Here is a 13103-nt window from a genome sequence, read left to right as displayed (position 1 = left end):
AATGGACCAATTACCTAACTATATGAGAAAAAACTATAAAACTCTTAGGGAAAAAACACAGCTGTAAATCTTCAAGACTGTGAATTTGGCAACAAATTCTTAGATATGACACCAAAAGCGTGAGCAACAGGAGAAAAAATAGATAAAAACTGGGCTTAAAATATTTTTTTGCTTCTAAGAACGTTATCAAGAAAATAAAAAGGTTCTGAGTAACATCAGCATCATTGTGCCATGAGTCTTTCCCTTTGTTTCCCTCCTTCAATATACAACCAGTAGTATCTCCATAGACCAACAAAGGATCCATGGCACAACATGCCAGAATTGAGAGATCTATACACATGTACATCTGAATATGGGTGGATTGGACCTGTGGAGGCAGCAGAACTTGGAGAAGAGCAGAAGCAGCACCTGGTGACCCCAGTGATTCCAGGAATGGCAGTGCCTTTGACCCTGGTATCCCTAGCAGTGGTAGCTGGCCAGTGACTCCCTTATCCCCATGCCCATGACCCCAGCAACCCTGGAATTGGGACTGGGCCTGCAACCTTGAGACCCCAGCAGCACAAGAAATGAGAAGGGTGCTAGTGACCTTATGGCAGAGGGGATAGGGGTGGAAAACATGCTCCCAAATATAGCCAGAAGGCACGCCAGGTAAGAGAAACAAAAACTTGTGCTATAGTGCCACCTGACTGCAGAAAAGCTTCTGACTGCCAACCTGTTAAATTGTTAAAAATTAAAGCAAAAACAAAACTTTACCTATATAAGAAAGGTGTTCACTACTTTTAGAGTGCCTGGATGGCTCAGTTGGTTAAGCATCCAACTCTTGGTTTCAGCTCAGGTCATGATCTCAGGGTTTGGAGGTTCAAGCCCTGCATCTGGCTCTGCACGAACAGAATGGAGCCTGCTTGGGATTCTCTCTCCCTCTCTCTGCATCTCCCCTGCTCACTTGCTCTCTCCCTCTCAAAATAAATAAATATATTTTTTAAAAGGTGTTCACTACTTCAAATGCACTGGGAGAGGCACATTTTATGAAACATAATGAAAAATCACAGCAATATGGTATCACAAACATAAAACACCAATTCCACAACAACCAAACACAAAGTCATGTAAGAACGGGATCTAATAGAAATTTCAGAATAGCTATAATGAAGAAATCAATAAACTACAAGAAAAGTCAGAAAGGCAATAACGGAACTCAAATGTCAATAAAATTAATAAACAGAAGTACTTTACCAAACAGATTAAAACCCTATAAAAGAACCAAGAGAAATTCTTAAGATGAAGAACTCAAATCAATGAGAAGAATGCAGTAGAAAGCATTGGTAATAGAGCAGATGAGATGGAAGAGAGACTAAGTTCTCTGGAAGACAGGAATCTAGAAATGATTCAGGTAGAAGAAACAGAACTAAAATTTTTTTTTAATGAGGAAATCCTAGAAGAACTATCGGACTCCATTAGGAGAGCTAATATTAGAATAAAATGGGGGTGCCTAGGTGGCTCAGTTGGTTGAGCATCCAACTCTTGATTTTGGCTCAGGTCATGATCCCACAGTCATGGCATTGATCCCTGTGTCAGGCTCTATGCTGAGCACGTAGCCTGCTTAAGATCTCTCTTTCCCTCTTGCCCTCTCCACTGTTTATGCTCTCTCTCTCTAAAATTAAAAACAGAATAAAATGTATACTAGAAGGAGGAAGAGAGGCTATTTTAAAAAAAAAAATTTAGTGTTCATTTTCAAGATAGAGAGAGAAAGAGAGAGAGAGAGAGAGAGCACTAGTGGGGGAGAGACAGACAGAGAGAAACAGAGAATTTGAAGCAGACTCCAGGCTCTGAGCTGTCAGCACAGAGCCGGACACGGGGTTTGAACCCATGAACTGCAAGATCATGACCTGAGCTAAAGTCGGTCGCCTAACCAACTGAGATACCCAGGCTCCCCAGAGAGGTTATTTTTAAAACAGTTGAAAATTTACTAAACCTGAGAAAATACAAGTAGAAATAAACAGTCCACAAAGCTAAAAGATCATCTTACTATCTCAATATAAGAGACCTTCTCCAAGACACATTATTATGAAACTGTAAAAAGTCAATAATAAACAAAGAATCTTAAAGGCAGCCAGGGGGGAAAAAATTAACCTACAAACGAACCCCCACTAGATTATGAGATTTCTCATCAGAAACTCTACAGGTCATGGGGTGCCTGGGTGGCTCCGTTGGTTGAGCGTCCAACTTCGGCTTAGGTCATGATCTTACGGTTTTTGAGTTCGAGCTCCATGTCAGGCTCTGTGCTGACAGCTCAGAGCCTGAAGCCTGCTTCAGATTCTGTGTCTCCCTCTCTCTCTGTCCCTCCCTGCTCACACTCTGTCTCTCAAAAATAAATATTAAATAATAATAAAAAAAATTAAAAAAGAAAAAAGAAAAAAAGAAACCCTAGAGGCCAGGAGAAAGTAGAGTGACATATTCCAAAGTATTGAAAAATAAAAACTGCCAGGAAAAAATACTCTATCCAGCAAAGTTATGCTTCAGATACGAAGGAGAAATGTAGGACTTCCCAGAAAAAACTGAGAAGTTCACCACAATTAAATTTGCCTTACAAGAAATGCTGAAAGGAGCTTTTCACCTGAAATAAAAGACAAAGGATCCCCAAATTTGAGAAAGGTGATAAACAGACAGAACCAGAACATTTTAACTCTGTTTTAGAATAGGGCATTAAACAATTACAGCATACATGTTGAAGGGAAAACATTATTAACAATAATTATAGCTACTACATTTAGTAACAAATTCAAAAGCATAAAAAGGGATAATATGTAGCAACAAAATTAAAAGAGGAGAAGAAAAGTGAGTAATTTGTATAGAAAAATGAAGAGGGGTGTCTGGGTGGCTCAGTCAGTTAAGAAGCCGACTCTTAATTTCCGCTTAGGTCATGATCTCACAGTTCACTGGATCAAACCCTGCATCAGGTGCTGCACTGATAGCACAGAGTCTGCTTGGGATTCTTTCTCCTCTTCCTACCGCATGCCACCCTGCCCCTTCCCTGCTCATATGCTTGCTCCCTCTTACTCTCTCTCAAAAATAAACATTAAAAAAAAATAAAAAGAAAGATAAATTGTCATCATCAGAAAAAGGATTATTTTACCTATGAGATATTTTATACAAACCTCATGGTAACCACAAAACAAATATCTAGAGCAAAGACACAAAATGTAAAAAAAGGGGATACTCTGAGAAATCATCTTAGAAAACCACCAACTTAAAAGTAAACAGAAACACAAAGAAAAAGAAAGAATGAATATATGAAACAACCAAACACAAAACATAAAATGACAGCAGTAAGTTCTCATACATCAATAATTACCATAAGTGTAAATGGATTAAAGTCACCAATCAAAAGGCACTGAATAGTTGGATGGATTTAAAAAAGAAAAAAAAAAAAAAAAAAAAAAAAAAACAGCCCAAATATATGATGCCTTCAGGAGACTCATTTGAGTTGAAAAGACAAACACTCAAAGTGAAGAGCTGAAAAATGGTACTCCAAGCAAATGATAACCAAAACAAAGTGGGTGTAGCCATATTTGTAACCATATTTATATCACATAAAATAGACTTCAAGCCAAAACGGTAACAAGAGACAAAGAATGACAGTATATAATAAATGGATCAATACATCAAGAAGATATAACAACCATTAATATATATGTTCCCAATGTGTAGCACAAAAAATACTTAAGCAAATACTAACAGGACCTTAAGAGAGAAATAGACAATACAATAATAGTAGGGGACTTCAAGACCCCACTATTGACCATGGATAGATCATCCAGAAAGAAAATCAAGGAAACACTGGAATTGAACCATATTTTAGAATAAATAGACTTAACAGACTCATGTAGAACATTCCACTCAACAGAGCAGAATACATATTCTTCTCAACTGAACATGGAACATTCTCCAGGATACATCAAATAATAAGCCACAAAACTAATCTTAGCAAATTTAAGAACACTGAAATCATACCAACTATCAGAGAAGATGGTTGTGGTCTTCTCTGACCACAAGGTATAAAATTAGAAATCAGCCAGAAGAAAGTGAGTAGATCTTCAACTATGTGGAAGCTAAACAGCACATTTCTAAACAACCAATGAGTCAAAGAAGAAAGCAAAAAGGAAACAAAAAGTTATCTCAAAACAAATGAAAATTAAAATACAATGTATCAAATTTTGTGGGATCAGCAAAAGCAGTTCTGAGAGGAAATTTTATAGCAATAAACTCATATATTAAAAAATCAGATCTCAAATAAACAATCTAACTTTAAACATTAGGGAATTAAATAAAGAGCAACAAATTAAGCCCAAAGTTGGGAGAAGGAAATCATAAAAAATCAGAGCAGAAATAAATAAGACAGGGACCAGAAAAACAACAGAAAGGATCAATAAAATTAAAAGCTGATTTGCTTAAAATATAAATAACTGGCAAACCTTTAACTAGACTCAAATAAATAAAATTAGAAATGAAAGAGGAGACATTACAGTTGATATTACAAAATAAGAAAAAAGAAATGGATAAAGTCTTACACTATTGTTCTTAACTGAAAGGCTACTTATGGCCAGTGACCTGCACCATCTCCTTGGTGAGATAAGCAACTTTAATAAAGTACTATTTTAATATGTGTTATATATTTATCATTTTGATATTAAACAACTAACATACTTTTACTTGAGACAAAAAATATAATCATCTCATTGACCCCAGTATATTATTTATTTTTTAAAGAAAGTCAGGAGCAACTGGAGTGCTAACAACTAAAACTGATGATTAAGAAATAATGTTTTTCACCATTTATATAGATTAAGTACTAACCTTTAGAAATAAACCGATTGCCTTGTATCAGACTAAATGACCTGACATCAGAGAACTTTCTGAATGAAGGGGTACACATAGGATTTCATAAAAAGAACTTCAAAAAGTAGAATAATAATTTCAAATTCAGAAGGTGGCACTAGTGTTAATGAGTCTCCCATGTATCACTAGTAATTGCCTCCACTCGTTCTACCCTGACTTCTTTGACACTTATTGTCAGCTCCAGCTTACTCCGCTCAGTGATTAGTTTCTCCAGCTGTCTGCTGAAGGGCTAGTTTTAAATTGTAGTCATAGCAGCAGAGCCCTGGAATCTCCTCTTTTAAACCATAACAGGCAGCCCTTTCCAGCCCTATCAGAAGGCAATACCTGAAAAACCTGGAATGTTTAGGAAAATAAAATCCATAGTGTGATTGTTCTAAGGATAAAGTCAGCTAAGTTAGTCTTTAATTTGGTGAACCTGGGACCAGTTCTTAAATTTATATTTAAATGCTGTACTACTGGAAAAGGGTTCATTCAGATGGAAAGCAAACACTTGCACTTTATTGTATAAAAGAAAGTGAGTGGATGTAGCTTAATTCTTTTGTGCAAAGATACAGAAATGGTCAAAAGAAGAGAGATAGTAAAGTCATTTGACCATCATCTTATTATCAACTTTAGTTCTACAAGAAGCTGCCTTTCTTCTCCTTGGATAACCTCTGAAATAGAGCTGAGAGCCATGGAAAGTTCAACAACCTAGGTCTCAGAGGCGTTTAAGGAAAAACAGAAAAAGACAGTGCTCCTACATCAGCACATCAGGGGACCCAAGACTGGCAGAGTCTTCCAGTCTTATGGAAAGAGCACAAATCCCAGATGCCTCAGTCATAGCTGTCGTAACTAGAGCAGCAAGGGAAAAAGGGAGGGGTGGGATTTTTCTGGAGCACCACAGAAGATGCTTTTTTTGGCTCTGGTACTCAAAAAGTTTGTTTAATCAGAAGTAGGTAAATCCTTCCCAAAACATTTATAATCTGAAAAACATTTTCATTATAGTTAATGTTTTAAAAATTGCTGGCATTTGAAAAAGGAAAAATAAACTGTGAAAAAACTACTGAAATAAATCCATGAATAACAAATCTTATTATTCTAATTTCTCTTGTGGGCTCAATCTTCATACATTCTAAGAATTTTTACATTATTTATGCTATTTTTTCCTCTTGCTCCCAAAAATATAGATTCAGACTGAAGAGAAAAAGAAATTTCCTTATGTTCTTTATTCTTTAAGTTTATTCATTTTGAGAGAGACAGAGCACACTAGTGGGGGAGGGGCAGAGAGAGAGGGAAAGAGAATCCCAAGCAGGATTTGTGCTGTCAGCAGGGACCCCGACGTGGGGGGTCAAACCCACAAACCATGAGATCATGACCTCAGCCGAAGTCAAGAGCCCCACACTTAATGGACTGAGCCACCCAGGTGTCCCCCGTTATGTTCTTTTCATTTTAATATAGTACCTCTAAGCAACTGCTCTCCAAATCAGCATCCAATGCTGTGTTCTTTCCCAAACACTCCAAGCGACATCAACAACCCACTGTACATTTTTTTAATGTTTTTTTTTTTTATGTTTAGAGAGAACAGGGTATGAGTGGGGGAGGGGCAGAGAGAGAGAATCCCAAAAGCAGGCTGTCAGCACAGAGCCCGAAGTGGGGTTTTATCTCACAAACTGTGAGATCATGACCTGAGCCAAAATCAAGAGTTGGATGCTAACTGACTGAGCTACCCAGGCATCCTTCCACTGCACATTCCCAACCCAACACTCTAACTGAAAACTCATATACTTAAGAATAACCAGTTCTCTGTTTATCAAAACTACAATGAGATATCACCTCACACCTATCAGAAGGGCTAAAATCAACAACACAAGTAACAACAGGTTTTGGCGAGGATGTGAAGTACATTCCTGCACTGTTGGTGGGAATGCAAATTGGTGCACCACTCTAGAAAACAGTATGGAGGTTTCTCAAAAAGTTAAAAATAGAACTACCCTATGATCCAGCAATTGCACTACTAGCATTTACCCAAAGAATAGAAAAAACACTAATTCAAAGGGATACATGCACCCCAATGTTTACAGCAACATTATCTATATTAGCCAAATCATAGAAACAGCCCAAGTGTCCATCGACTGGTGAATGGGTAAAGAAGATGCAGTATGTACGTGCATACATACATACATACACGCACACACACACACACACACACACACACGGATTATTCAACCTTAAAAAAAATGAAATCTTGCCATTTGCAACTACATGGATGGAACTAGAGAGTATTATGCTAAGCAAAGTAAGTCAGTCAAAGAAAGACAAATACCATATGATTTCACTCAAATGTGGAATTTAAGAAACAAAAAATATGAGCAAAAGGAAAAAAAAAAAAGAGAGAGAGAGAAAATCCAAGAAACAGACTCTTAACTATAGAGAACAAACTGGTGATTACCTGAGGGGAGGTGGGCAGGGGGATGGGTATTAAGGAGTGTACTTGTGATGAATACCGGGTACTGTATGTGGTAAGTCACTACACTGGACACCTAAAACTAATATTACACTGTATATTAACAACTAGAATTTAAATACAAACTTAAAAAATAATATTATTTTTTTATTTCTCTTTATAAAACTGCTATCGGCTGAAATGTGTCCCCCCCCAAAATTCATATGTTGAAGTCCATTATACTCACTGACTATGCACATAGCATCATTTATGAAGCATCTGTTGTAATATTTCTCCAGTGGATTAAGTAGTCCTTTTATTGTTGTAGGGGTTCTCTGTACAGTCTGGATACAAGTACTTTACAGATAAATGTTTATTATTTTCTCTATCTGTTAATGGTGCTAAAAATTTTTTTTGTTGTGATGGATTTTAATTTACAGTGCTTTTTAAAAAAAAAAAAAAAATACTTGTGCTTTTTGTAGCCTACCAAAGAAAGCTTTGCTATTCTCTACTTTTTCTCCTAGAAGTTTAATGGCTGAACTTTTACATTTTGATCTATGATCCATCTTAACTTTTATGTATATGAGATAGGGGGTCAAGGTGACTTTATTTATATGAATATTCAATTGCTCTGGCATTATTTATTTAAAAGCCTTTGTTTTACCCCATTGGATTGCTTTCTTCATCAAAAATAATTTTCAGCTCTCTATTCTGTTCCACTGAGCTATCTGTATATCTTTATCCACTATCTGTATATCATTTACACTATCGCTATCTTGATTACTTCAGGTAGTATAAGCCATCCACTTTGTAATTCTTCAACACTGCTCTACAAGCTTCACAATCAACTTCTCAATTTCCCCCTGAAGAGAAAAGGCCTGCTAAAATAATGACGTAGCCACACCAAGGTGGGTGGGAGAGGCAGTAATGCAGTCTTGCCATAAACCCGACCCCAGTGCAGCAAACCACAATTGGGAGGGAACTAACAAACCCAAAGCTTCTCCCTGAGGAGCCAGTGGTTCATACCCCACATCAGGTACCCCAACTCTTCAGACTTGCATCTGAGAGATGATAAAACGTGGCTTTGACAAACAACTGGACTTGGATCCACAAGACCGACAGAGCTGTACCAAACTGAGAAACATCTCCTAAAGTGGTCATGCTCGGACTCACTCACCCCACCACCCAGCCCAGACACAGCTGTTTGAAAAGCACCCAGACCCGATGTCAAAGAAATACATTTGCTAATCTCTGAGTGTCATCTGAGGGGCTGGGGCCTACTGGGATACTCTCAAAATAGGGAAGTGCTGCTGCTGGGTGCCATTTTTAAGTACTCCCTCAACCTTGCTATAAAGCAAAGTTTCTATCTTATTTTTTTAACACTAGAATTTTTTTGTTCATGGCGAGTGCCATTTTAATCCTCCAACAAGTAGGTACCATCTGTGTGCTCTCCCTCCGCCTTGCTAAAGCCATTAGGAGCCATTTTTCTTTTTCCTTAGAGGGTACCATCTTAGCACCGTCACTCTTCCACTCTCTGCAGCACTACTATCTCCTGAAGGGGAGTTTTTACACACATCTGGTGCCTCAGTTTTTGTAGGTGCACCCCAGGGGTGCTCCTTGATAGCCTGGCTCTTATGGTCAAGGAGGTTTGTGTTCCTAGATCCCAAGGCACTCTACAATTAGAAGCAGTTCTTGGCAGAATACTACCCTGAGGGCTCTGCACACATAGCAGAGTAAAACACACACTAGTGTTTCTGAGAAAGTGGTCTATTTGCTTGTGCAGGAGCTTTGGCTTGAGGGACAGGTTTCTGGTCTAATATACATGTAGGTCCCTACAGACATGCTTTCAGGAAACAAAAGCCATTGGGTACAATCTTTGTATTCTCCCTCTGCCTTGCTCTAGCTTACTGGTATCTCTCAGATACTAGCTTCTCAGAGAGAAGCTTATATTCTTGTCTGGCACCTTTACAGCTGCTGCCTGGGAATATGTCTACATCACCTGCTTCAAGTGGCCAATGGGGCTTATGTTCACAGGTTTCATAAGACTATAACCAATGGTGAAAGAGTTCTTAAACAGCTCAGGGCACAGCAAGAGGCAACAGACCCAGGAGCTAAGTCCATCTATGAAAGAGGCCTATAAGCATATCATCATAGCTGCAGCCTGAGGGACAGGCTGCTAATTACACACACATCTAAGGGCTGACTGCAAACCTTACCAGATATCTCAGAAGGCAGGTGCTATGTTCATGCTCGCCTTCTGTTGCAATCCAGAGCAACAGTCTCTTAGAAGGGAGCTCTTACATATTTGTGTCCCACTTCTTATATCTGGTGTCCCGGTGTTTATGGCTGCCACACAGGGCAGGGCCCTTGAATGCCTGGCTCTGGTCAGGCTCTGACTCTGGCCGGGGGGGGCCTTTATTCCTGAGTCTCATGGGACTTTTAACAATTTGAGGGGCAGTTCTTGGCAGGGTGCCAACCCACAGGGCACTGTATAAACGATAGAATGAAACCCCCAGTCTGTTAAAAGAGACCTATTTGCTTGTCCTGGTGCTTTAGACTGATGAACAAATTCAAGTTTGGCATACATCTAGAGGATACGGGTACTCAAACAGAACATAAGTAGGTGGACACCATCATTCGGCCCTCCCTCTCCCTCACTACAGCTTGCCAGTATCTCCCCAAAGGAAGCTTATACACTAGCCTGGAGTATTGAGTTTTACAACTGCTATCTAGAGGACTATTATAGATCTCCTGCTCTGGTGACCAGGAAGGCTTACACTTGTGGTCCCTCAGAACTGTCTATATTTGCATACTTGAAAAGCTCCTGCCTAAAGATCTGGCTTCCAATCGGCCTGGATTTCGTGCTAGCTGAGATATTCCCCTATGGGAACTGACCAGTCTTGGCACATCCTGAGTAACTTATTAAAAATAAGTTAGGCTGGGGGCACCTGGTTGGCTCAGGAAGTTGAGCATCTGACTCTTGAGCATCTCAGCTCTGGTCTTGATTTCAGCGTCATGAGTTCAAGCCTAGTGTTGGATTCTGTGCTGGGCATGAAGCGTACTTACAAAATAAATAAATAAAATAAAAAATTAAAAAATAAAATAAATTAGGCTGCTTGGACAATCATAAAAAAATCAAGAGACAACAAAGGACTAGGATAAGGTTGAATGTCAAAGTTCATTTCCTACAAGAGACTATTCCTTCAAGACTGGGAGAGGTGACTGTTTCAGCTAATATACAGCAAAATGAAGAAACAGGAATGTGTTGTAAGTGAAAAATTAAGATAAAGCCTCAGAAAAGAATCCTTATGAAACAGAGGTAGGTAACTTACCCGATAAAGAATTCAAAGTAATAATCATAAAGATACTTACTGAACTTGGGAGAAGAATAAACACTTTTTTGAAGTCAGAATGTCAAAAAAAGCATTAGAAAATATAAGAAAGAACCAAACGAAAGTCATAGAACTGAAGAATGCAATAACTGAACCAAAAAAAATGCACCAGAGGGGTTCAGCAGCAGACTGAATAAAGCAGAGGAATCAATTGAACTCAAGACAGGGCACTGGAGATCACCCAATCAGAGCAGCAAAAAGAGAATGAAAAAAAGTGAAGACAGCCTCAGGAAGTAATTGGAAAACAGACTAACATTCACATTATATCTGTTGCAGAAGGAGATGACAGAGAAAAGGGTAGAAAACTTATTTGAAGAAATAATGGCTGAAAATTTCCCTAGCCCAGAGAAGGAAAGAGACATCTTGGTCCAGAAAGCCCAGAAAGTTCCAAATAAGATGAACCCAAAGAGATCCACACCAAGACACTTTATAATTAAAATGTCAAAAGTTAAAGACAGGGAGAGAGATAATCTTAAAAGCAGCAAGAGAAAACTATAAGTACAAAAAAACTAAAACAAAAACAAAACACAACCCAGACTATAAGCAGAATTTTCAGCAGAAACTATTCAAGCAGATATATTCAAAGTGCTGAAAGGAAATAAACTTCCAAGCAAAACACTCTACCAGCAAAATCATCATTCAGAATTGAAGGAGAGATAAAGAGTTTCCCAGACAAAGAAAACCTAAAAGACTTAATCTAAACCAGCATTACAATAAATGTTAACGGGACTTCTTTAAGCTGAAAATAAAAAGTGCAAATTCAAAACAAGAAAATATATGAAATCAACCTTGGGGTTGTCTGTACCAGCAGTTCTCAGGTGGCTTGGAAGGTGACAAAAGCTGTGACAGCAGAGAACAAGATCCGTATCATTAGGAACCTCCACCTATGCAGTTTCACTGTGAAATAGAAGGGGAACAACCCACATCTGAAAAAGGGTCACCATTTAGTAGGAGCAAAAGTGTTTCTGTTTCCACTGCACCAGGAGCAGCTGGGCCACCACCAAAGTAGCCATGAGGATGAGGATCATTTCAGTGTGCATGGCTTCATGGCCACAGTACTCGGTATATACACATGTGTGCTCAATCCTCCACTGCTCCTCTGGGGAGAGGTCTGACATATCAACCTCTTCCAGCTCCCGTTCCCCAGCAACACTCCTCCAACCTCGACCTCCGCCACTGCCACCATCTTCATTGCTAGTACAGACAACTCCAAGGTTAGTTGGAGTTAGTTAACAAGTGGTTCCTGTTAATCTATAAAAGCAGCTATACCACCATCATTGTTGGCTATGTGGCTTCATGTTTACCCTCTTTGATCTCAACTTATTATTCAAAATCAAATCAGAAGATGCCATGGACTTTGGCATTTCTCTCCTCTTCAGTGGCCACTACTATGGGGTACTTGAAGAAGACTCTGCAGAAACATGTTCAGATTACATGGCATCTACCGTAGGGTTCTACAGTGAGTTGGGCATGCCTATTAAACACCTCTCTGACAGTGTATGTGCCGTGTGTGGGCAGCAGATCTTTGTGGATGTCAGTGAAGAATGTGTCATCAAGAACATATATAAGCTGTCTTGCAATCACGTATTCCAGGAGTTCTGCATCCTTGGCTGGTGCATTATGGGAAATAAGCAGACATGTCCCACTGCAAAGAGAAGGTGAACCTCAAAAGGATGTTCAGCACCCACTGGGAGAGGCCTCACATCATGTATGGGCAACTGCTGGATTGGCTTCAATACTTGGTAGCCTGGTAGCCTGTCATCATTGGCCTGGTGTAGCCATCAACTACATCCTGGGCATGGAATAGTCATGAAGACAAGCATCCATCCACTACGGACCTCAGGGCACTCTCCTTCCTGCCCTCCAAGATGTCCTGGGTAGGAAAGATGCAAAGGCACTTGGGCCGCTCAGGACCCCTCCAGCTGTGTCCAGGCTGGGGAGGGAGATGATGGAGAGCCAGCCAGTGGGGCTGTCAGCAGTGGGAGCTTTTTAAAAGAAAACTATTTTGATAAATTAAAAAAAAAGAAAGAAAGAAAAGATATGAAAGTATAACTCTCATTAGTAAAGGTAAACATATGGTAAAAATGGTGGATTTATCACTCATAAAGCTAACATAAAGGTTAAAAGACAAAAGCACTAAAAATAAGTATAACTATAATGATTAGTTAAGGAATACACAAGATAAAAGTATGTAAAATGTGACATCAAAACCATAAAACATGGGGTAGAGGAAGTAAAAATGAGGAGTTTTCGAATGCATTTAAACTTAAGTTATCAACTTAAAATACAGTTACAAATGGAGGTTGCTATACTAAGCCTCATGGGAACCACCAAACAAAAATCTATAGTTGATTTCCAAAAAACTGTGAGAAAGGAGATTCTTCTCCAAGCAG

The 13103-nt window shown here is 39.0% G+C and overlaps 1 protein-coding gene and 1 pseudogene across 2 annotated transcripts in view; one reads left to right on the top strand and one right to left on the bottom strand.

Annotated features, from left to right (window-relative positions):
• The window catches only part of SPIDR (scaffold protein involved in DNA repair), a 501036-nt gene that overhangs the window by 406562 nt on the left and 81371 nt on the right, over positions 1-13103 (bottom strand). The window lies entirely within an intron of this gene.
• LOC124507925 (RING finger protein 121-like) lies at positions 313-12517 on the top strand (annotated as a pseudogene).

This window comes from Lynx rufus, unplaced genomic scaffold (genome assembly GCF_022079265.1).
Source record: "Lynx rufus isolate CCGP_SWC_20201006 ecotype Redwood Valley unplaced genomic scaffold, mLynRuf1.p SCAF_12, whole genome shotgun sequence".
In the NCBI taxonomy this organism is placed as follows: domain Eukaryota; kingdom Metazoa; phylum Chordata; class Mammalia; order Carnivora; family Felidae; genus Lynx; species Lynx rufus.
Note: the sequence above shows the minus strand (reverse complement) of the source record. Positions and strands in the feature narration are given on the sequence as shown.